General features: G+C 44.9%; 1 protein-coding gene across 1 annotated transcript in view; it reads left to right on the top strand.

The window, feature by feature from the left end:
* The first annotated feature begins 6,406 nt into the window (after positions 1-6,406).
* SCML4 (Scm polycomb group protein like 4) overlaps positions 6,407-21,596 on the top strand; it is a 117,050-nt gene continuing 101,860 nt past the window's right edge. The window contains exon 1 of the mRNA XM_066247687.1: positions 6,407-6,557. The gene's annotated coding sequence lies outside the window, so the exon portion shown is untranslated. The remainder of the gene's footprint in view (positions 6,558-21,596) is intronic.

Here is a 21,596-nt window from a genome sequence, read left to right as displayed (position 1 = left end):
TATCAGCTCTGAGAGGACCCCATAGATGATGGGAGCCTCAGGTGGGGAAGGTCAGGGAGTCCTCCCTGATTTTGCACCCTGAATGGGCTCAAAGCTATTAAGTGATGGAGAAGCCCAGAGTGGAAGACAACAGGATGACTTGAGTGAGTTGGGGACAGTCTTCAAATTTGAAGCATTGGCAGAGGCTGTGGCTGAATGTACCCTACGGCCACTGGGCAGAGGTTCGATTTTTATTTCATTGATGACAAGTAAGTATAAGATTTATGAGAATTATAAACAAATGTTTGTAACTGTTACAAGGAAAAATTATGTTACTAATCAATCAATTAATTCACATTATCTATCATAAAAAAGTAAGTCCTCCTTTGTAGAAAATATAAAAAAGAAAGATTAAGATAAAAATGACTCATAGTCTTAACACCAAGGGATCATATCTCTAATACTTCACACGTCATTATATTTTTTCTTTTTTTTTGTATTTTTCTGAAGCTGGAAACGGGGAGAGACAGTCAGACAGATTCCCGCATGCACCCGACCGGGATCCACCTGGCACGCCCACCAGGGGCGGATGCTCTGCCCACCAGGGGGCGATGCTCTGCCCCTCCAGGGCGTCGTTCTGCCAGGACCAGAGCCACTCTAGCGCCTGGGGCAGAGGCCAAGGAGCCATCCCCAGCGTCTGAGCCATCTTTGCTCCAATGGAGCCTCGGCTGCGGGAGGGGAAGAGAGAGACAGAGAGGAAGAAGGGGGGGGGGAAGCAAATGGGCGCTTTTCCTATGTGCCCTGGCCAGGAATCGAACCTGGGTCCCCCGCACGCCAGGCCGACGCTCTACCTCTGAGCCAACCAGCCAGGGCTATATTTTTTCTTTGAAAAAAATGTTTTTAATTTATTGATTTTAGTGACAGAGGCAGGAAGAGGGAGAGAGAGAGAGGGAGAGAGAGAGAGAGAGCGAGAGACAGAAACATCGATCTGTCCCTGTATGCGCCCTGACCAGGGATCAAATTGGCAAACTCTGTGCTTTGGGATGAAGCTCTTAACCAACTGAGCTATCTGGCTAGGGCTATTTTTTCAAAATAAGATTCTAACCTGCAATTTTTTTTAGCAAGTATATATTAAGAACATTTTTTTCTATCATTCCATAGTCTTCTATGACATCTTTGGTAGTTACATTGTATATTCTATTGCAGGGGTCCCCAAACTTTTTACACAGGGGGCCAGTTCACTGTCCCTCAGACCGTTGGAGGGCCGGACTATAAAAAAAACTATGAACAAATCCCTATGCACACTGCACATATCTTAAAGTAAAAAAACAAAACGGGAACAAATACAATATTTAAAAGAAAAAACAAGTAAATGTAAATCAACAAACTGACCAGTATTTCAATGGGAACTATGAGCCTGCTTTTGGCTAATGAGATGGTCAATGTCTGGTTCCATATTTGTCACTGCTAGCCGTAACAAGTTATATAACGTGCTTCTGGAGCCGTGACGCGTGCATCCCATGTCACTGGAAGTAGTACTGTATGTGAGCAACACCGCGCTTTGCTGACCACCATTGAAAGAGGTGCCCCTTCCGGAAGTGTGGCGGGGGGGGGGGCAGCAGATAAATGGCCTCAGGGGGCCGCATGTGACCTAAAGGGCTGTAGTTTGGGGACCCTTGTTCTATGGTGTGGACACACAATAGATACATTTACCTAAGTAAATTCTTCTTACTGGATGTTGGTGTTGTTTCCTGTTTATTTGCACTACAAAGAACAGTCTCGAATTTAATTCAGAAAGAGCCCTGCTTGTGTTGTTTAAACTAAGCTCTGGTCCCATGGAAGGCAGGACTTTGGGTTGAAGAAGTGGCAGGTTGGGGGAGCCCATGGGCCTGGCATTCACTTATTCTGTTCTGCCCTCTTGTCTGACTGATGAGTTTCCCCTTTGGCGAAATGCCGATTCTAAGCTTCACGCCTCTCATAACCCTGAAACTTCTCAAGCTGCAAGAACATTTAAAGAAAAATCTGTGTTGAATGATGTGGAAGCAAAGTCAGGAAGCCACACGAGTGTGGGAGACTGGTCTCCTTTGCAACTTTAGCAACGGAGTCCTGGCCGTTAAAACTTCCCTGATCTTTTTCCATGTTCTCTCCCCCCAGCCACCCCAGCTGGACTGTCCAAAGCGCTAGTCTGCCAGGTCTTAGTCTATTGGCAGAGAGGATGCTTTTTGCCTGCTAGTAGTCATGGCCATAGCCACAACCACAGTTGGGTTCTCCTCCAAGGCAAAGCATTGGTCTGTTTCAGCCCAGCAGGTAAAGCCATTCATCACACTGTAGAGCAGCGGTTCTCAACCTATGGGTCGCGACCCCCACCAGGGTCGCGACCCACAGGTTGAGAACCGCTGCTGTAGAGTGTCAGAACCATAAGTGACCAAAGATGCTCTAGTCCCCTACTCCAGTGATTTTCAACCAGTGTCTGCAAGAGGCACACTGGTGTGTTGCAAGAATTTTTAAAACATGCAATACCTGACTATTTAGTCAGGGGCACTGGCCTCTTTCCCCTTCGATTGTCAAATGTAAAATAACAACTGCCAACACAACAAGAACCTCTGTTGTGAATGAATCAAAATTAAATCTTTTTTTTTTTTTTTTTTTTGGTCAGATTGGAAAAAAAATTTTGGGGGATGCCGTAGAATTTTAATAATTAGTTTGTGCGCCATGAGATGGAAAAGGTTGAAAATTGCTGTTCCACTTCCATCCCCCACTATAGAAGAATAGTGAGTTGATAAATGTCATTGGGTTAATGGCAGAGCTGGAAAAAGGAGCAATGCCAGGAGGCCATCTGGCCATATGATTAATTACTGTGCCTTTGGGGACAGACTGCTTGGGTCAACCCTGTAACTGGTACTTCTGAGCTTTGTGACCATCAGCAACTTATTGAACACCCTTGAGTCTCAGTTTCCTTATCTGTAAAATGGATATGGTAGTTCTCATACTTATATTACAGGATTGTTATAAATGCAAAAATATAAATAGGATATGTACATTGTAATTCCCCAGTGAACGCTAGCTAGGTTATAATAACAAGGGTTGTTGGGGTTTTTTTTGTATTTTTCTGAAGCTGGAAATGGGGAGAGACAGTCAGACTCTCACATGCGCCCCACCGGGATCCACCTGGCACGCCCACCAGGGGCGACGCTCTGCCCACCAAGGGGCGATGCTCTGCCCCTCTGGGGCGTCGCTCTGCCACGACCAGAGCCACTCTAGCGCCTGGGGCAGAGGCCAAGGAGCCATCCCCAGCGCCCGGGCCATCTTTGCTCAAATGGAGCCTTGGCTGCGGAAGGGGAAGAGAGAGACAGAGAGAAAGGAGGGGGGAGGTGGAGAAGCAAATGGGCGCTTTTCCTATGTGCCCTGGCCGGGAATCGAACCCGGGTCCCCCGCACGCCAGGCGACGCTCTACCGCTGAGCCAACCGGCCAGGGCAACAAGGGTTGTTTCTGTAGTAGCGCTGACCGCCTGGTCCAGAACTCAGCCCTCTCCACCTGAGGCTTGCGTTGGAACCACAACTTCTTACCAGCAGCTGACAGAAGGATTACTCTTCCCGTGGAGACTCCTCTAAGTAGGTTGGCCTTTGGGATGCCCCCAAATGAACCTGCTTGCTCCCACTGGCCACCTTTTACTAACCACCAACCCGGTGGCATGTGTGTGGAAAGAGTAGAGCGTGCTGCCTGTGGCCTGAGACAGAAATGTAACTGCAGGACCAAAGAAAATTAACAACGTAGCACAACCGAAATATCTTGATCATAGTCCAGGGATACACAAGACATAGAAATAGACACATCAGCTCAAAAGGACCCCTTTTTTTTCTTAACAGACCCATTTCTTGTAAGCAGCTATCCTACCAAATATCTTTTCTCTCACATGGTTAACTTAATTTTCTTTCTTGGAATTAAAAACATTTAAGATTTTTAAAAACATGGATTTAATTTTTTAAGTCCTATTGTCCTGGTTACAGAAAGAAAGAAATCCCCATGCCTGGCCTGTGGTGGAACAGTAGATAGATTACCCACCTGGAACGCCGAGGTCTCTGGTTTGAAACCCAGGCTTGCCCTGTCAAGGCACATAAGACAAGCAATGAGCACCTAGAGTGAAGCAACTACTTCTCGTCCCCTCACCCTCCTCTCTCTGTAAAATAAATAAATAAAATCTAAAAAAAAGAAATCCCAATATAAATATCTATCTATCATCTACAGAGGGTCCTTGGGTTATGACAGTCTCTACATACAATGTTTCAAGTTTACGATGCTCACTCCCATAAAAACTTAAAAAAAAAGTTGAGATGTGAATGTTTCAGCTTACACCGTTAGTGTCATACTTACTACTGGGCGAACTAGTTGGGTTGCCCGTGGTGGAAGAACACGCCGTAACTTGGTGTATGAGTGAGGGAGTTGGGCCTCTCAGCACACTTACCTACGCTATTTTGGACTCTTAAAAGTGCAAGTGTTCCATTTGTGTTAGGCTAGGGTGTGTTTTGACTTACACCAAAATTTGGGTTACATCACTGTCATAGGATCAGAACTGTGTTATAACCCAAGGACCCCCTGTATCTATTTTTTAAGCAAGCCAGCTTTAGTTAATTTCTGTTTTAAGCCTCATTTTGTGGTTGACTTGTGATGCCAATGCTGCCTGCCTGCTGGCCACGCCGGGCCCTAGGACAGGCCACAGCCACAGGGCACATGCGAGGGGGTGAGGAGGTGGGCACCCTGAATCAGGAGGGCAGATTCTTGCAAAGCTGGGGAGGAATACCCAAAACTCCTTTCTTTCAGACAGATTCTCTCAAGCCTTCTTCTTTTACAGGATTTGGGAAATATTTTTGATTATTTAAGGGATATTTATTTTTTTATCTGAAGAAGTGTTTTACAGTGTAGACTGGGTTAGTGTCGGAGACCATTCCAGGTGCTTTGTTGAGCGGCCCCTGGCATACACACAACACTGTGGCCAAATTAAAACCATCCACGGGGTCCTGTTTCTTTCCTCTTCCTCTCCCTTTTCACCGTACCCTTTTTTAGTGAATGAAATTTACTTATATTCAATGACCAAAAAAACCCCAAAAGAACAGAACTACCAAACTTGTCTTTTCCTGCACAAAACAATAAAATTAGATGATTAAATGAACTAAATAATGAATTTACTTCTTGCTCAAAAAATACAATGCTTTGACTTAAAAAAATTTAATTTTTTCCAATGGTCATAATTTGAGATTTCTGATTCTTTCAAATGTGACTCTGCTTATGTATTCAGAATAACCTCAAGTTGTAATTTTATTTTTTTCCCCTCTCGGTAACTGTCCATGTTGTGGCCTAAACCTCAGTTAGTCCTGACTGGTGTTTACTCCTGGCTGAATTTGCTTGTTGCTCAGCCCCAGGAGTAAGCCTGTGGGTAACTACATATTTATTTGTTAAATAAATGTTTCTTCTTATAGGAAATACTTGGGAATAATACCCCATAATGGGGGGAATGAGATGGGCAGTAGGGGGCCTTGTTCCACCTTACAAAAAACAGGAGAAGGAAAGTTCCTTTTCTCGTATGAACCGGTTTGCCAGAGAGCACCACGGAGCATGGAGAATGGAGAGCAGCCCTCTTCCTGTGTCAGGAGCGTTGCACCCGTGCAGGCCTGGCCATGTTCGTGGGTCTAGAAACACGTCTGCAGTTATGCACACAGATCTGGAGCCCAAGTCAATGGGCTGTTTTAACGAACTGACCACATGTGTTGTATGCAGCTGTTGAGTCACACTGTATGCCTATGGTACGTTCACCTGTGTGGGCACAATCCTTTGGCAGACGCACAGTCTCTCTTGAACAATGGTGACATTAGAATATTTCTTTTTGCTTTATTTGTCCAAAGTCAAACATTCACTGCTTCAGCTCACCAGTATCTAGTGAGCCCTGTGCTAGCTCACACTGCTGCAGGACTGGGACAAAGAGATGATGTTACAGTCTGGTTTCTATGGCAACAGAGGAGGGGTAATGAAAACCGAAATGTTGGAAACACCCCTTCTGACAATTGTGACATAATTCAGTTTATTACAAGGACGTAACTACCAAAGAAGCAGAAGTGTCATTACCTTGCAGCTCATGTCGGCAAAAAGCTACGCTGCCCATTTCTTAGGCTGCTAAGAGGCAGGAAACATGAAACACACGCGCGCGCGCGCGCACACACACACACACACACACACACACACACACACGCTTCGTTTTCTGCATGTAAAATGTGTGTGTTCTTTAAAAGCCAGTGGTTGGCTGGTTTTCCGGACATGATGTGGTTGAAGCTGTCATCGTAATGGAAATTCATTGCTGTAGCTATGGTAAATCGAGTTTTCTGCCTGTGCTGAATGCATTAGTCTAATGAGATGTTTGCAGCCGGAGAGCAGAGCTGCTGGAGACTAACTGGGAGCTACTAACACACGGGAGGAAGATTAGCTTTTGCAACATTCGGTTTGCATGTACCGAAAGTCTTCTGTCTTCTGAGTCAACAATCCTGGCTTGGTAAAGAACCTGATCAGGGCTCTGGTGAGCAAGCTGTAGGTAAGGGAGACACACCATCGGAGGGTGTGCCGTGAACACGGATCCATCTCTTGCTACTGTCAGCATGACAGGTTACCTGGTTCAGTTTTTCTGGGTTGCATGCCTTTCTCTATGGAACTGTGTGAATGTTGTGTACTAAAACCACTGAAGGCAGCAGGTAAACTTTAGTTCCTTCTAATTAAAATACAATGTTTGATTTCTTAATCAGCTCTCAGAGGGGAAGATGTAGTATAGAATTCTATAGTTTATAAATTTTGTTTATATATATACATGTTCACAACTCTTTAACTCTGCATTTAAATATGTAGAAAGTTGTCTCCCCCCACCCAAACATAAACTTAAATAACTGCTTAGCTTTTTTTAATGATGATTTTGCTTTGCTTTTTTTTTTAATTAAAAAAATTCAGTATGTCCTGGGATAAAAATATGTACCTAAAATTTAATTTTTAAAATCGATGTGTTGTGAATATGCAAGAGTGTTTTCTTTTAACTGAGTTATATTATTTTGTATACTACATGGAATATTTTCATGTCTTTGTGCTGGTGTTCCCTAATTTTCCACAATAGATGAGAATATTGTTTATTGCTAGTTGCTGGTGCTGGTTAGTTTTAGGGAAAAAAACCCCAGGAGACTATGGAGTGTCAGAAGCAGTTCTCCCAAATTCAAAAACCCAGAGTTACCTCCTTCCCAGGTGGGGCACTGCGGGACTAGAAACCCAATCCCACAAGTCGCTCCTAGTGGCACAAGCCTCCCTCTCCAGGTGCTTGCTGAGCAGGAGGGGACGGTGGATGAAAGAGCCGTGCGGCTTCATGTAAGTCATTTGACTGATAGTTGAGTACTAAGTCCAAGTTCTTCCCACCAGCGGTAGGAGCAAAGGTGGGTGGTTCCTGGTGTCTCTATGTATCTGTGGCACTCAAGAGGGTTAGACAAGTAGCAGCTCTTTGAGAAAGTGGCTTTTTGGTTTGTCTCAGACACTGGCTTGGGAAAGAAACCCAGCTGCTCCAGAATGGAGATGTTGCTTGTTTACTCTGTTTTTCTTCCTTTTCAACCAGAGGAACCATTTTTAAAGAGTGAGTGACATAGTTTTTTTTCCCAAGATTTTTTTTCCTTTTCTCTCTCTCTCTTTTTTTAAAAACACAACACAATATTTGGAGTTAAAGCATAAAAATAACTAAAGAAAATTACAGTGTGGCAAAGTAAACTAACTGGGGACAAGGTACTTGCATGGAGCACTTTGTTGTTGTTGCCTGGTAGCACTAGGCTGAAAAAGAAAGGCAGGTATTTGAGCAGAAGCAGCTGGGCGAAGACCACCTAGAAAAGCAGGAGTGATCGTGGGGACTCAAGATGTTAATATGGAGCCGTCAGGTGTAGGGAAGTTGTTTGGTTGCTTTAAAATCTTTACCTTTGAAAACTTATTTGTGACAGATGTTTTTTAAAAATAGGAATGTGTTTTCTTTAGCTCTTTAAATGGCCTGTGGATGGACCCTAATATTTTGGTAAATTTATCTGCCTTCTTGATTTGTGGAATTATAAGAAAAGAGGAAATCCCACAAAAAACCAGTTCTTCTATGTTCCACATGTTCACATTTCTTTTCTGCACCACTAAAATTACTTTTATTTTGCTGTAAAAAGGGGGAGAAAGTAAATGAACGATAATAGAAAACAGTGAGAGAAACAAGAGTACGCTGCCTTCCGTCATTGACTCACTTTTGGTGGTGTGTTTTGCAGGCAAGTGAGACCAGCAGAAGCAGTTTCACTTTCTGCTCCCCGGCTTCGGGGGCGGGGGTCACAGGGCTCCCCTCCCGCAGAGCATTGGGTAGGACAGGCAGACCAGCTGCTCAAAACAGAGCCAACGGAAGGACTGTCGCCTTGCTTTAAGAACTTTTTAAATTGAAAATTCAAAAGAGCAATGACATTTTAAAATGTTAAAAAATGTTTAGTAAAAAAAATCAAGCAAAGCCTCAAAATACAAGGATAGAAATTGCTTAAGTTTCATATGTCAAATGATGTGAAAATCAGATTGCTTTCAAGCTCTCCTAAAGTGATGGCTTTTATTTTTTTTAAATCTCAGTTTTGGATCTCAAATACTTCAACAAGTTCAAAGAACACATGGCTGAAGTTCCCTTAAATCAAAATAAGGAATGCTCAGAGAGAAACAACCTTTTTGAACACTTGGGGAGTTAGATTTTAGAGTGTTTTGCAGGTTTGTTTAGTTTGCATGTTGGGAGGACACATCACACAGCCATACTCTCACCTTTAACAGAGTCGAGCCAGCTTTGGGTGTGGGCAGAGGTGGGGGCCACAGCTGGGAACTGGCTCCCCTGGGGCCCGAGGCAGAGGTCCACAGACTCCAGTCCTCCCCAGCCTGTGCCTCTGGAAGCCTCAGCACCACACTCACGCCAGGTGGCCCGGTGGTGCTTTCTGCAATCCATGAGTCCTGAAGAAAGCAGGCGACACTGCCTTTGTAGATAAAACTCCAGTTTTATCCTTGCCGCTTCTCTTTGCCCAGCCTCCTGGTTTTATTTGGGGATGGTGTGGGAGAGAAGGGAAAAAGATGAGGAAAGACTCTCTTCCCATCTAATTATCAAAGAGCATGAAATCTGGTCTAACATTTTGGAGATGAAGTTTGTGAAAGCCATCCTATTTGCAGTGAGTACATGTACGATTTCATTTTGGTGGGCAAATTTGACACTTCTAAGAATGAGTTTTGATTAAGTGCTTCATTGGACATCTTCTTAATGCTGTGATTTCCCAAAAGGTTAGTTTGAGCTTTACATGTTTTTAACATATTTGTTGCCTTCAAAGGCAGACAAGTGAGGAGAGACCAGGGGATTAAAAACAGCCTCTGGGAGAAAACTCAAATAGTTTGGTACATATATAATGTAATAGGAGCCACCAGTGTGTCTAATAAATTACTCTAAATTTTAATTAATGAGTTACAAAAGCCACACCATAAGCTTTAAAAAATTACCCTTTTATCAATAAGGCGATAATTAACTTGCTCTGGAATTAGCAATTCTCTCAGTCCTGGACAGTATGCAGCCTCGTAAGTTCTCTGGAATGCTGCCAATTTTAAACAATTGGTCTTTTGGCAAACTTACTGGATTTTTATTCAAACATCTATTGTGACATTTTTCCAATGTGGTTTAAACACACCATTAGGATCACCTAGATCATGGTAGAATTTCTGAGTTTGACAGAGTGCCTCAAATGTTTGGATGCATTTATATCTGCTGCCTTCTCTTTCTTTATTTTCCTTTTCTACCCCACAGCCCGTACCTTTGCATGGGCAAGAGTGCCACACTCTCTGCTGGAATCTCCGCTCTAAGCTGCTGTGGCAAATCCTGCATTTGTTGATACACGTATACCAAGTTCCAGGGCTTTGGTTGCAAGAACACGAGGTCCTAAGTAGTTTTTGTAGTTGGTGCATTCACCTCCATTTCAGTTCTGGCAAATGTTGATTCCTTAATATTTCTGCAAACTCTCACCCTCTCACCGTGGTTCGTCAGATGTCAAGCTTGAGCTGAGACTTGAAGCAGAGGCGCTGCAGGCAGAAGGGCCGTTTCAGACACATGACTGTCTGAAATTTGGCTTATTCTGACCTACACATACTAATGTCTGGAGAGGTACAGGAGCATTGGGCATTTTGGTGCAACCTGCTCCACCATGAACCGTCTCAGACTTTCTCTCTCTCTCTCTCTCTCTCTCTCTCTCTCTCTCTCATTCTGTCTTCAGGGTTGCCTGTCACTCACTGGTGGGTGGCATTCAGGGACATCCTGATAAGGGATGCTGCTAATTGGCCACAATGCACAGCGTCTGCAAGGCAAGTGGTGATGGGTGCAAATCACTCTTCAGAAGCCAGGCCTCTCTCTTCTCCCTCTGGGTTTTCAAATTTTAGCATTGGTGGGTTCCCGCTTCTCTCAGCCAAGAGACCTGGCTGGGCTGGGCTGCTGGTGGCAGAGCTTCCTGCTGGGTTAAGCCAGCAGTTACGACAGCTAAGAACATCCCTGCCTTCAGGAGGGTGGGACAGAGATGAGCAGCCCGCAGGATTTGTGCATTCTGAAATAAATAAAAAATTTTCAATCAGAAGAGGCACTTCGCCACCACTGAGGAGATAAAACACCTCTTGCTTTTTGCAATGATTACTTTGTGGAGTACTGTTTTAGAACAGAAAGGAATTTCTTTTCCCTGTGGCAGTTCTCACTTCATATTAAGCTAAAAAGTCATTCCACTGAGCCTATGTGACACCCTGGAGTAAAGGGAATGTATTCTGAGATCCACATCGCGGCTCCCCAGGGGTTGCTGTTGTTACTGTTTGACCAGTTGTGTTTCACAGAGAATCTGGTGGCACAAAACCACATGAGCCCTTCACCCTCCCACTAACCCAGACACGTTCTACCTACCTTTCTGTTAGTGGGAGGCAGACATGCACTTCTTTTTGGCAGCTGCATTTACGGACTGGGTGAATGGCACATGGTCCCAGTGTTGCTGATTTTCAGGAACGGCTGTGCTCCCCTTTGAGTTCAGGGTGAGGCCACTACTCTCCAGCCAATGGTGCCAGCCCTTTGAGGACAGGGCTGGGCTGGACAGTAGTGGCCTCACCTTCTTCATACGGCATATGATACAGAAGCCCTGGAGTGGCATTGGATGTTTGGAGAAAATTAACGTGCCCGGGAGAAACAGTGTCAATGGTGTGCTCTGAAAGGTGGTGATGTCCAGTTAGCCCTGTGATGAGGACTCAACTTTTGGGAGCTGAATATTTGTTAACAAAAAGACTTTGCCCCTTTTCTCTTTCTGTGCTGATCGTCACCCAGCAAAAGCTCTCATTCTTTCAAAACAAAATGTATGATTTGGAAGTAATCCTAAAGATTACTTTTAAGGCAGCCTTTTAGGAAGATGGGTACTAAACTTGGAAACAAATACTGAGCCGGGCAGAGCAATGAATCACCCTGGTTAGGTCCCAGTCCAGCCAGGAGAAAATGGCACTGAACAAGGAGGTGCTGGGATAACACCGAGAAGAGAGAGTGTTCCATCTCCCTTCTGAATGAGGACTTGACCAGTACCCTCCCTCCTGTACCCTGGTCTAGTTCAGAAAGGATTCAGCAATAGCCAACCGTTGCCTATGGCTGTTACCTTATAGTTTTTTTTTTTTTTTTTTTTTTTAAGAACCTTATAGTCTTTATGGGTCATTTTCTTTCAGATTGAAGGAAAGATTTTAGATTTTTTGTTTTCCCTTTCACATTTGTTCACAAGTCATCCTGGGACATCATTTGTTCTGTTGAGAAAACCTCAGTCGAACACCAAGGAATGAGTTTTTTCCTGGTGTCTGGAGCCAGGCCCTCTTGTCAGACTGATGTTAACACTCACAGTGGTCGGTGTCTGAGGGTCTGTGTTGGATGCTGCCTTCGAGGCTCTGTGCGGCTGGCCTCCAGGAGTTCAGTCCTGTTTGGAGGGAAACTGGCCTTGGGGAATGAGGAAACTGAAGATAAAACACAGGTGAAAGCTAATTCTGGGGCATCCAGATATTTTGTTTTGAAGACAGGATCTAGAGGTTGTGTAACTTAAACAATTCTTTTGGGCCTAACCATTTCTAAGCTGTTATGAGCCAATAGGAATTATTCTCATTCTTTATGCCCTTCCAAAAAAAGAGGCTGACTTTTTTTCCTTCACAATCTTTCAGGAGTTAGTTCCCTCACTATTGGGAAATTGTGGTGATATCAGGCTTAATCAAATAATTACTAATTAAGATATGCTGTTCATCCTAAAGAATATAACTCAAAAATGTCATTGAACTCATTGACCAGTAAAGAACTCCTGTGAGAATAGATTTCTGTCTTTATTCAGCTCTCAGAAACCTGTGGTTATTAGTTCATGCTGTTGTCATTGTTGCTTGTGCTAAGGAGTTTGCCATGAGATTTGGGGGTCAATCCAATCATCTGTGTATTTCTCCTTATATTAGGAACTCTCTCTTTCAGATGTCAAAAGATCCTCAAGCATGTTTGATTATGTCACTTTAACAGCTCACTTGCAAAAATGCTTCAAGTGGAAAGCTGTAGATAGCTTTATATTTTGGTGCACAAATTACAAACAAAACAGAGACAGTGAAAAAATAACCCTGTCTTGTTCTAATGTCTGAAGTCACTACCCACAGTGTGAAAATACAGCTCTTGTTTCACATGTTTGTAGCATAATTAATATTAAATACTTAACATAGATAATGAGGACAAATGGCCTGTTGGGATTATTTTGGTGCCTATGTGGAATTGATTAATTGATTCCACAGTGAGAAGCTGTACAACTGTGTTGTCTTAATGAGACCGGGTGAGTATAAACTCTGCAGGAAATTGAGTTAGAAACTCAAGTTGGTGTGTGACATATGTGACAATGTGTGGGGCCAGTGATATGTGGTGGTAGAGAGGACTGGTCTCTCCTTTCTGTTGCGCTCCCTTTTTCTTAGAAGTTGTTTACCAAGAACCCAGTAAATAACAGAACTAACAGTTCTCCAATAGCAGAGTAAGGAGAAAGGGCATTCAGAAAAGTTTGTCTTGCACACGTTTGCTCGGGATCAGCCCAAATCGCTGCTAAGGCCAAGCACTGAAAAATTGGGCTCTTATCAATTGGCTTGAAGCCAGAGTAATGTGGAATAAACTGGAAGTATATATATATTTAATGATATATATTTAAATGACATATTATATATATATTTAAGCATAATATATATAAGTATAATAATATATGTCTCTCTCTCTATATATATGTATATTTATACACTTCTGGGCACAGGTTAGGTCACTGTTTTCATGACTATATTTGGCGTTTTCATGCCTGAAGAAAAAAAAATTTCTTGTGATTAAAGACCTAGCTGGTCCTTGTAGATTTCAAACAGTGGACAGTGTGAGTCACATGACTTTCTGGACAAAGCCAAGCAAACGCAGGGCACACATTTGCCAACACTTTTTGTGCTCTGCTTGTGTACTTGGTAGCTTATCAGTTCCCAAGGTTTTCTTTCTCACCCCTGAGAATACAAACTTAGGACAGGGGAGGGGACTTGACACTAAGACCATGTAGCCACGCGAGTCCCAGGCTGTTTGCCAGCAGCCCAACCTCTGTGGAAGCCAGGAGGTTAAAATACCAGCCAAAACAATGAGCTTGAAGCTAAAACGTTTGACATTTGAAGGGAAGAGTTAAAAGCAAAAACCTATACCGAGAAATGGTCTCTAAGTGAGCCCCAGGTTTGTAGGTTGAATGGGTTTTGAAGGCGCTCTCCCAGGGCAAGCCTCAGATTCCTGTCCAGAGTCTTTGAAGGATGCAGACAGCCCGCCTCCATCCCCAAGAGGCTGCCCTTCCATTGTTGAAGGCTCCAAATGTTAGGAGGCAATCTGTCTCTCCAGAACTTCCCGCCGTTTCCTCCTCCAGTAACTTCTCCCTCCCCTGAACTTTTGTTCATCGAGCTGCACAGACTAAGTATAAATGGAGCAGCATGGATTCCAAGTGGCAAAAGGCACTTTAAAGGCTACCAGTGTGACCCAGGGAGACTCTGGTGGCCCCCTGAGCCTCTCTGCACCTCCTCTCCTCCCCGGGGGTGGCATTCCTGTCAGTCTCCACTGCTGAGGTTCAGTGTCTGGAATGTGGCAAGTGTTTCATAGATACTTGTCGAATGAATGAATGATGAAATGAACAACAACGTCAGCACAGGTAGAAACAGTGGTAAGAGCGTGCATACTCTTTGTTGTTACCCCTACTTTATTAGGTCACAGGATATACTACTTCAGAGATTGTTGGGAAGGTTACTTGGGAGAATGTATATAAATTTTAGAGGAAACGGTCTGTGCAAAGGAGCTCTGTAAGCTGTAGAGTGCTGTATAGTGATAATAAATACATATTCCCATTCATGGAGCACCATACGCTCAGGGAGGCTGAGGGAAGCACTAAATGGGCTTTATGTATTTATCAGATTTAATCCATACAGGAAGTCGGTATAAGATGGGCTCTTTTTATTTCCATTGCACAGTTAGACTGAGGCTACATGTAACAACTTGTCCAGGGTCACGTGGCTGTAGGAAGTCACCGAGTCCTTTCTTCAGTTTTGAAAAGCCAGTGGGGTCTCCGTGTCTTCTCACCTGCGAGGGCTGAAGAGAAAGAGCTCTTTCAGACCCCAGCACCAGCTGCTCGGCTCGGCCACACTGGGCTCTTCCCAGCGCCAGCAGGTTCCAGAAAGGAAATGATTCCCTGGTGTTTCCATTTGGAAAGACATTTTTGATCCACAGCAAACTTCTTTTACAGAAGTAGCCTCTTGCTCCTGTTAGATTCAACCCTCATTTTTATTACAAATGTTTTTTTTTAACTCTCTGTTTACAACCTGAAGTGAAATTCACAGATACTATATAACCTGCTCCCAACCATCATGTAAGAAAAATCAGTGTGATCTTATAACTGAACTATAACATTGCATGGGCCCCACCCACGTTAGGGAGGGCAATCTGCTTTGCTCAGTCGGTCGATTCAGATGTTAACCTCATCCAGACACCATCCCAGGCACGCTCAGAATACTGTGTGACCCAGTATCTGGACACTCTGTGGTCCTGTCAAGATGCCACATAAAATTAGCCATCATAGGCGGTGTCCAGACAGCTATGACAAAGGTTGTATCCAAGGATCTGAGTTTGGTAAGTGCTCCTGTGAGCTGTAGGCTGTCTCTGTCACTGGTCTGAGGGTTTGGAGTGGAAACTCTAGGTGGTACTGCTCAGTTCATGGGGACTGTGATCCTCTGAGTACTTCCCATAATTTCTCCTGAGAAACTTGTCCTTCAACTTTCAGAGCAGCTTTTAGAGAATGTCCTGTTGGTGAGTCTAGTTCTGGGGAAGTTTGAACCCCTTTCAGAGTTCCAGCTGCCCTCACTGGTGTGGTGTTCCCCAGCATCCCACAGCTGGCCGCGTGTTTCCTGTTAGTGCCATGGGCTGCCCACAGCTGTGCAGCTGCACTTTAGGGTCCTTGCTGGCTCCCACACAGGACTATATGTCACAGCAAGCTCGGTCCTCTAGTGAGAAAACGTCTGACCTGGAAGTCAGGGTCCTTAGACACCCCGTTTTGATAATGTTAAGTCTGGCTCAGTGGTGACAAGGAGCTCAGCTGTGATGTATACAACATGACATCACAGGAGCTATGATAGGTCCATGTCTTATGGCCGCAAAGGCAGTTGGACATTTTCATGTCCCCCTCTGGACCCTGCTTATTTAGATGATGTTGTGTGGCACCATCAATTTCATTTACGCGCTGTCTGCTCTGTGAATTTGTGTCCAAACTGCCCCCCAGAAGCAGGATAACAACAGTTTTATCTTGAGAACAACAGTTTTATCTTTTTGGCCTCTTTGACCTGAAGTGTCATTGGAGGACAGAAAATCAGTGATGGGCGCCTCAGTGGGATTGAAGAAGACACACGTTTTCCTCTGGCGGATGGCTCTTGATTGGGGCAGTTTACACAGAGTGCTGCAAACCAGCACAGATACTGGTGCTCTGACCCTCTCCTCAGCTGGCGGAGAGAGGCGGGAACCTCAACCCTGTAACGGATGAGTCACGCAGGACTACAGAGGAGTAGGGCTAGGCTGCTTCAGAAGTCATACAAAAAAGAAGCACAAAATGTAATAAAGCAAAGCAAGTTCATAAGACAAGTTGTATTTTTTTTATTACATATTTACAGGACCAAAACAGCAGTGATCTGCTTCCTGTGCTAGAGGAGAAAATGTGTCCATAGTGCCTGCACTCGTTCGCTGGGGCTGCCATTAGAAAATGCGAGAGGTGGGATGGCTTACACGGGGAAATTTTCTAACAGTTCTGGAGGCTGGGAGTCCAAGCTATTTGGTTTTTCCTGAGGCCTGTCTCCTTGGCTTGTGAACAGTTACCTGGCTGGGTCCTTACGTGGCCTTTCCTCTGTGTGCTCCCATCCCTGGTCTCTCCCTCCTCTTGGAAGGATTCCTGTTAGATTAGGGCCCCACCCCTATGACCTCATTCAACCTTAATTGCCTCTATGAAACCCCTATCTCCAAATACAGTCACATCAGTGGTTAAACCTTCAACATATGAATTCTGGGATACACAATGTGGTACATAGCTTGTGTGCTTATCTTAAGATTTCATCTGACAGCTTTCATCTATCAAGGGTAAATGTGCCTCAGACTGGTCTGTTATGACTTAGCAGACACCTACACTTCTTTGGATTTTAGGTTAGTCACATTTCTGCTGTACCCACTCCACATGGCCAAGGAATGTACTTCACAAAGTTTTCAACTCTCAAGGCAGAGGAGGTGATTGATATGGCCAAATCCTTTTATTTTATTTATTTATTTTTTTTTACAGGGACAGAGAGAGAGAGGCAAAGAGAGGGGGTAGATAGGGACAGACAGACAGGAACGGAGAGAGATGAGAAGCATCAATCATCAGTTTTTCGTGGCGACACCTTAGTTGTTCATTGATTGCTTTCTCATATGTGCCTTGACCCCGGGCCTTCAGCAGACCGAGTAACCCCTTGCTCGAGCCAGCGACCTTGGGTCCAAGCTGGTGAGCTTTTTGCCTAAGCCAGATGAGCACGCGCTCAAGCTGGCGACCTCAGGGTCTCAAACCTGGGTCCTTCCGCATCGCAGTCCGATGCTCTATCCACGACGCCACTGCCTGGTCAGGCGATATCGCCAAATCTTTTTAATTAGTGACTGAAATTGTGCAAGTTCACGAAGTCCATAAAATGATGAAACTCAACAAGGAGTGTTGTACCTGTAGAATTAATTCAGACCCCAGAGCTATGCTTCCTGACAGTACTCCCTCTGCGCATGACCTCTCCCAGTGGGATCCCCGCCCCCCAGTGCTCAAGGACCTCTCAGATGCTTTGTGCAGCAGTTGGGAGGGGGAAGTATTGAGGAAATAGATTCTATTTGAGTGAAACTTAATCTTATTTTTATCCTTTAATTAGATTTTCTTGAATTTTTCAAGCTGGAATTTTCCTCTAATTCTTGAGAGACTAACCTGTTGAAAATGAACAATAATTATTGTGACCTGAATTTTGTAACTGACGTTCCAATGCATTGTATTGCTTCCCCATGAGGTGGTTAACACGCTTCCCTGCGAGGAGACCGAGTTACTGTAAGTTAAACGTCGTGCTTCAGGATCAGTGACAGGGTTAGAACAAAACCCGTGCATTCTTGAACCTTAGACTGAAGCCATTGTCGATTAGCCTGTGAAGTTTGCCTAGAGTCTCCAGTTTGAGGATGGGTGATATGTGGTGCTTGAGCATGAAGTTTGAAAATATGTTGCTTTTAACATATAACTCACTCTCCTTACTCATATCTGATGGTGTGATTGAGTCTGACTCCGGCTTCTCGGTTTGGGTTGACGTCACAGGCACTGATAAAGAGCACAAAACGGCCACCTTGGCTCTTCAGTGGTTTTCTTGGGGGCTTTCTGGTGGCTTTCTTTACCCACGTATGACCGAATGCCCCCTGACTGAAAATTTCCAGTGGATTCTGGGTCCCCAAATGGCAAGCAATGTAAGGAAGGCCCCAGTGAGAGGCACGAGAGCAAGTGCCCTTGGCTTTGGGTTCCTCACAGGGTAATAATGGCATCGAGGTTGTGTGTGAGCCGCCAGGGCAGAGGCTCATGCCCCAAGGCTCTGCCTGATCAGCCTAGGGATGGGCCAGGCTTGTTAACTGCCCCTTCCCCCAGCCACGTGAGCCTGGGGCCTGCCACAGAAAGGAGCTCCCCAGATTTTCTGGATGGATGAAGAACATATGGACAAAAATGGGGGTGGGTGATTATGTGAGGGGGTTATGTACCCAAAGACTTGTGTGGCTAGCTCCCCGAGTTCCAGGCTGAAATTTCAACCATTTAAATGGACATCTCTACCTACACATTCCACAGACACCCTAAACTCAACACTCCCCAAATCAGACTCATCATTTGCACCCTTCCCCACATCTTCTTGTTCTGCTTTATTCTGTCTTCTGAAAACCAAGTCCTAATCATGCTACTTCCAAAAGAGTTTCCTGCATTTCCCTTCCTTCTCCCTTCCCTGTTGCCCTTGTGCAGACCACCGTTTGCACCCTTCACCTGGGCCATAGCCAAGGCCGCCAGCCCCCCTCGCCGCCTACAGTTCCCCCTGCGTTCACCCACCGCAGGCGCTGAACCAAGGTTATCTTCATAAGACACAGGTCCCCTCTAATTACTCAACACTAACATATTTTGTCAAATACTCCAAAGAGGTGTCTTTTGTTTTTTGTTTCCTTATTCAACTTTCCTATCCCTCTGGGTGAAGTACGTCTCCTGCAGAGGAGTGCGGAAGCAGGCAGCAGACCACCGGGACTGCAGTGAAGTAACTGAGGGACACTGCGAGAGGAAGCTTGGAAACTTAATTCTGGTATCAGGCAATTAAGCTCATGTGATTTACAACGACGTCATAGGTGACATTTGTGTTTGTTTTCTCCTCAGACTGTAATTAATTCATGGAAATGCTGTAAGTTTTTATTTTCTTTTATTATTTTATTTTATTTTTTTTTTAGTAATCTGAGATAATAGAATTATTCTTTGAAACAGAAGCAGAAGCAGTGGCAACAACCTAGTCACATTACAGTAGTGTGAATGGAAGGTAATTGCAGTTTGAGCGAACACTCCGGTTTATCTTAGGGGTGGGGGGTGTTGCTGTGAGCACAAACGTGTGCCTTTTGCAGGGACAGGGCAAGCACCCCACCCCTCACCCCCCACCAGGCCTAACCAAGGAGCGAGCTTGACTCACTTTTTAGGTATTCCAACCAGTGTCCTACAGGGAATTGTACAAATAAACATGACAATAACATTGTAATGGGACAAGAAAGGCTGACCCAGCGGTTTATTAATTCGTGTTCAGCATTAGCAGGGAGCTTTGCAACCCCTGGGCAAAGGAACAGAGCGTATTGGTTCGAATGCAGGCATTTTAATTACAGGTCTTGGGAATATCTCTGGGCTGTGGCAGCTGGGTGAGATCTAGCCCCATAAAGTTTACCCAAGGCGGGCTTTCCTCCTTGCCCTCAGCAGCCATTAGAAAGGTCTTACTGGAGGCTGGGAGCTGGGAGAGAAGAGGAAATGTTTCTTAGGAGAGAGGACTCCTGGTGGGCTGGCTTCCAATACCAATTAGCTATTCAGCTGTCAGCACCCAGAGCCCTTGTTTTAACAAAGTGGTGGCAAAGATGGACAGAAATGGCTTACCCTTACGACGAATCTCAAAGCATTTTTAAAAGGCGATTTTTACTCTTGTTACCTTTTTAAAAACTTGAGCATAAATTCAATGTAAAAATAAAAACATCATAAATAAAAGCTGTTAGCGCACACAGCCCCTGAAATTTATGGGTCTTAAGCAGAAAATGCTTAGAAACATTTCAACAAATAATTTTACAATCCTCCAAGACTCATTTAAATTTCCCTTTCCACCCTCCCTATTGCTAATGAATATTCATCGACTGCCACCTACTTACTGGGAGCACGTGAGCACCAAGGTCAGGAGGGCCAAGTCTTTGGTTGATACTTTTTTTCTTTTTTTTGACAGAGACAGAGTCAGAGAGAGGGACAGGTAGGGACAGATAGACAGGAAGGGAGAGAGATGAGATCAATTCTTCTTTGCGGCACCTTAGTTATTCGTTGATTGCTTGTTTGTTGATTGCTTTCTCTTATGTGCCTTGACAAAGGGGGGGGGTGCTACAGCAGAAGAAGTGTCCCCTTCCTCAAGCCAGTGACCTTGGGCTTCAAGCCAGAAGTCTTTGGGCTCAAGCCAGCGACCATGGGGTCATGTCTATGATCTCATGCTCAAGCCAGTGACCCTGCATCCAAGCTGGTGAGCCCACACTCAAGCTGGATGAGCCCACACTCAAGCTGGCAACCTTGGGGTTTTGAACCTGTCGTCCTCATTCCAATCTGATGCTCTATCCACTGTGACACTGACTGGTCAGGCTAGGCTGGTTGGTTCTTACAGGAAGGAGCTCAAAGCTCTGCCCTTCTACCAATACCACATGGATGAAGAGCCAAGAACCAAGAGAAAGACATGGCAGCTGCCCTCAGGTCAGTGATGTGGCCTTGGAAATGGCAGAATCCATCAGCACTGAACTTCCATTCCCAATTCTTTCACTTTTAGCCTTGGGCTGGACGGTGGGGGCTTCAGTGGGAGTTGGTGGGATTAATTGGAGGTAAGGGACTCATTGCCAGGCCAGGATGGGGACTTAATATTCAAAGCCAGCCACTTCCATGATGCTTCAGGGAAATGTGTGCTGGCTTTGGAGGCCCAGGGCTAAGTCCTGGAAGACAAGATGCAGGCCAGTGGGCCCTCCAGAGGCCTGCATGCAGGAGAAGAACTTCTCAGTTTATGCCCTGGATGGCAGTTGCTGGGTCTCACTATGTTAGTGGAGAAGTAGAAAACAATTGGTGGCATCACTTACATTTGTTAGCGAACGTGACAAATAATTACTGAGCACTGTGATGGCTGGGGCAGAGGGAATAGCTTACTCTGGCCTTGCAGACAAAGTCAAGTGACAAAAGGCCAGAAATGGGCCTTCTGCCCTTTAGGGGTCACCACCAGGAAGCCTCCCTGCCCTTCTCTTGCCCACGTGCTTTCTCTTGGAGGACCATTCAGGTCTGTACCTCAATCCTCTGCTCCCTTAAGTTGGGGTTTAACTATTTCATGTGTGTGTGTGGTGGTTGTGTCTTCTCACTTAGGGCAGACTCTGTGTGGTGCAGCATTGGTGTCCAGGCAGACCAGGACTGAATCTCAGCCCTGCCCCTGCCTAGGTGGCAAAATCACCTCTTTTCATCTCTTTGAGCCTCAACTTTCCCATATAAAATGCAGCCAATAACACCTTTATCACAGGTTGCTTATGAGGAGCAAATGGGCTGTGTCCCAACTTCATCTATTGCCTGGCCCACAGGGAATAGGCAATAAATTGAAGCTATTCAGCTCATAGCATTTAGCACACAGGTGGCCAACTGAGCCTCTGCTTGTTGTCCATTAGGAACAATGTCTGTCCTTCTTGAGT

This window comes from Saccopteryx bilineata, chromosome 12 (genome assembly GCF_036850765.1).
Source record: "Saccopteryx bilineata isolate mSacBil1 chromosome 12, mSacBil1_pri_phased_curated, whole genome shotgun sequence".
NCBI classification, from domain to species: Eukaryota; Metazoa; Chordata; class Mammalia; order Chiroptera; family Emballonuridae; genus Saccopteryx; species Saccopteryx bilineata.
Note: the sequence above shows the minus strand (reverse complement) of the source record. Positions and strands in the feature narration are given on the sequence as shown.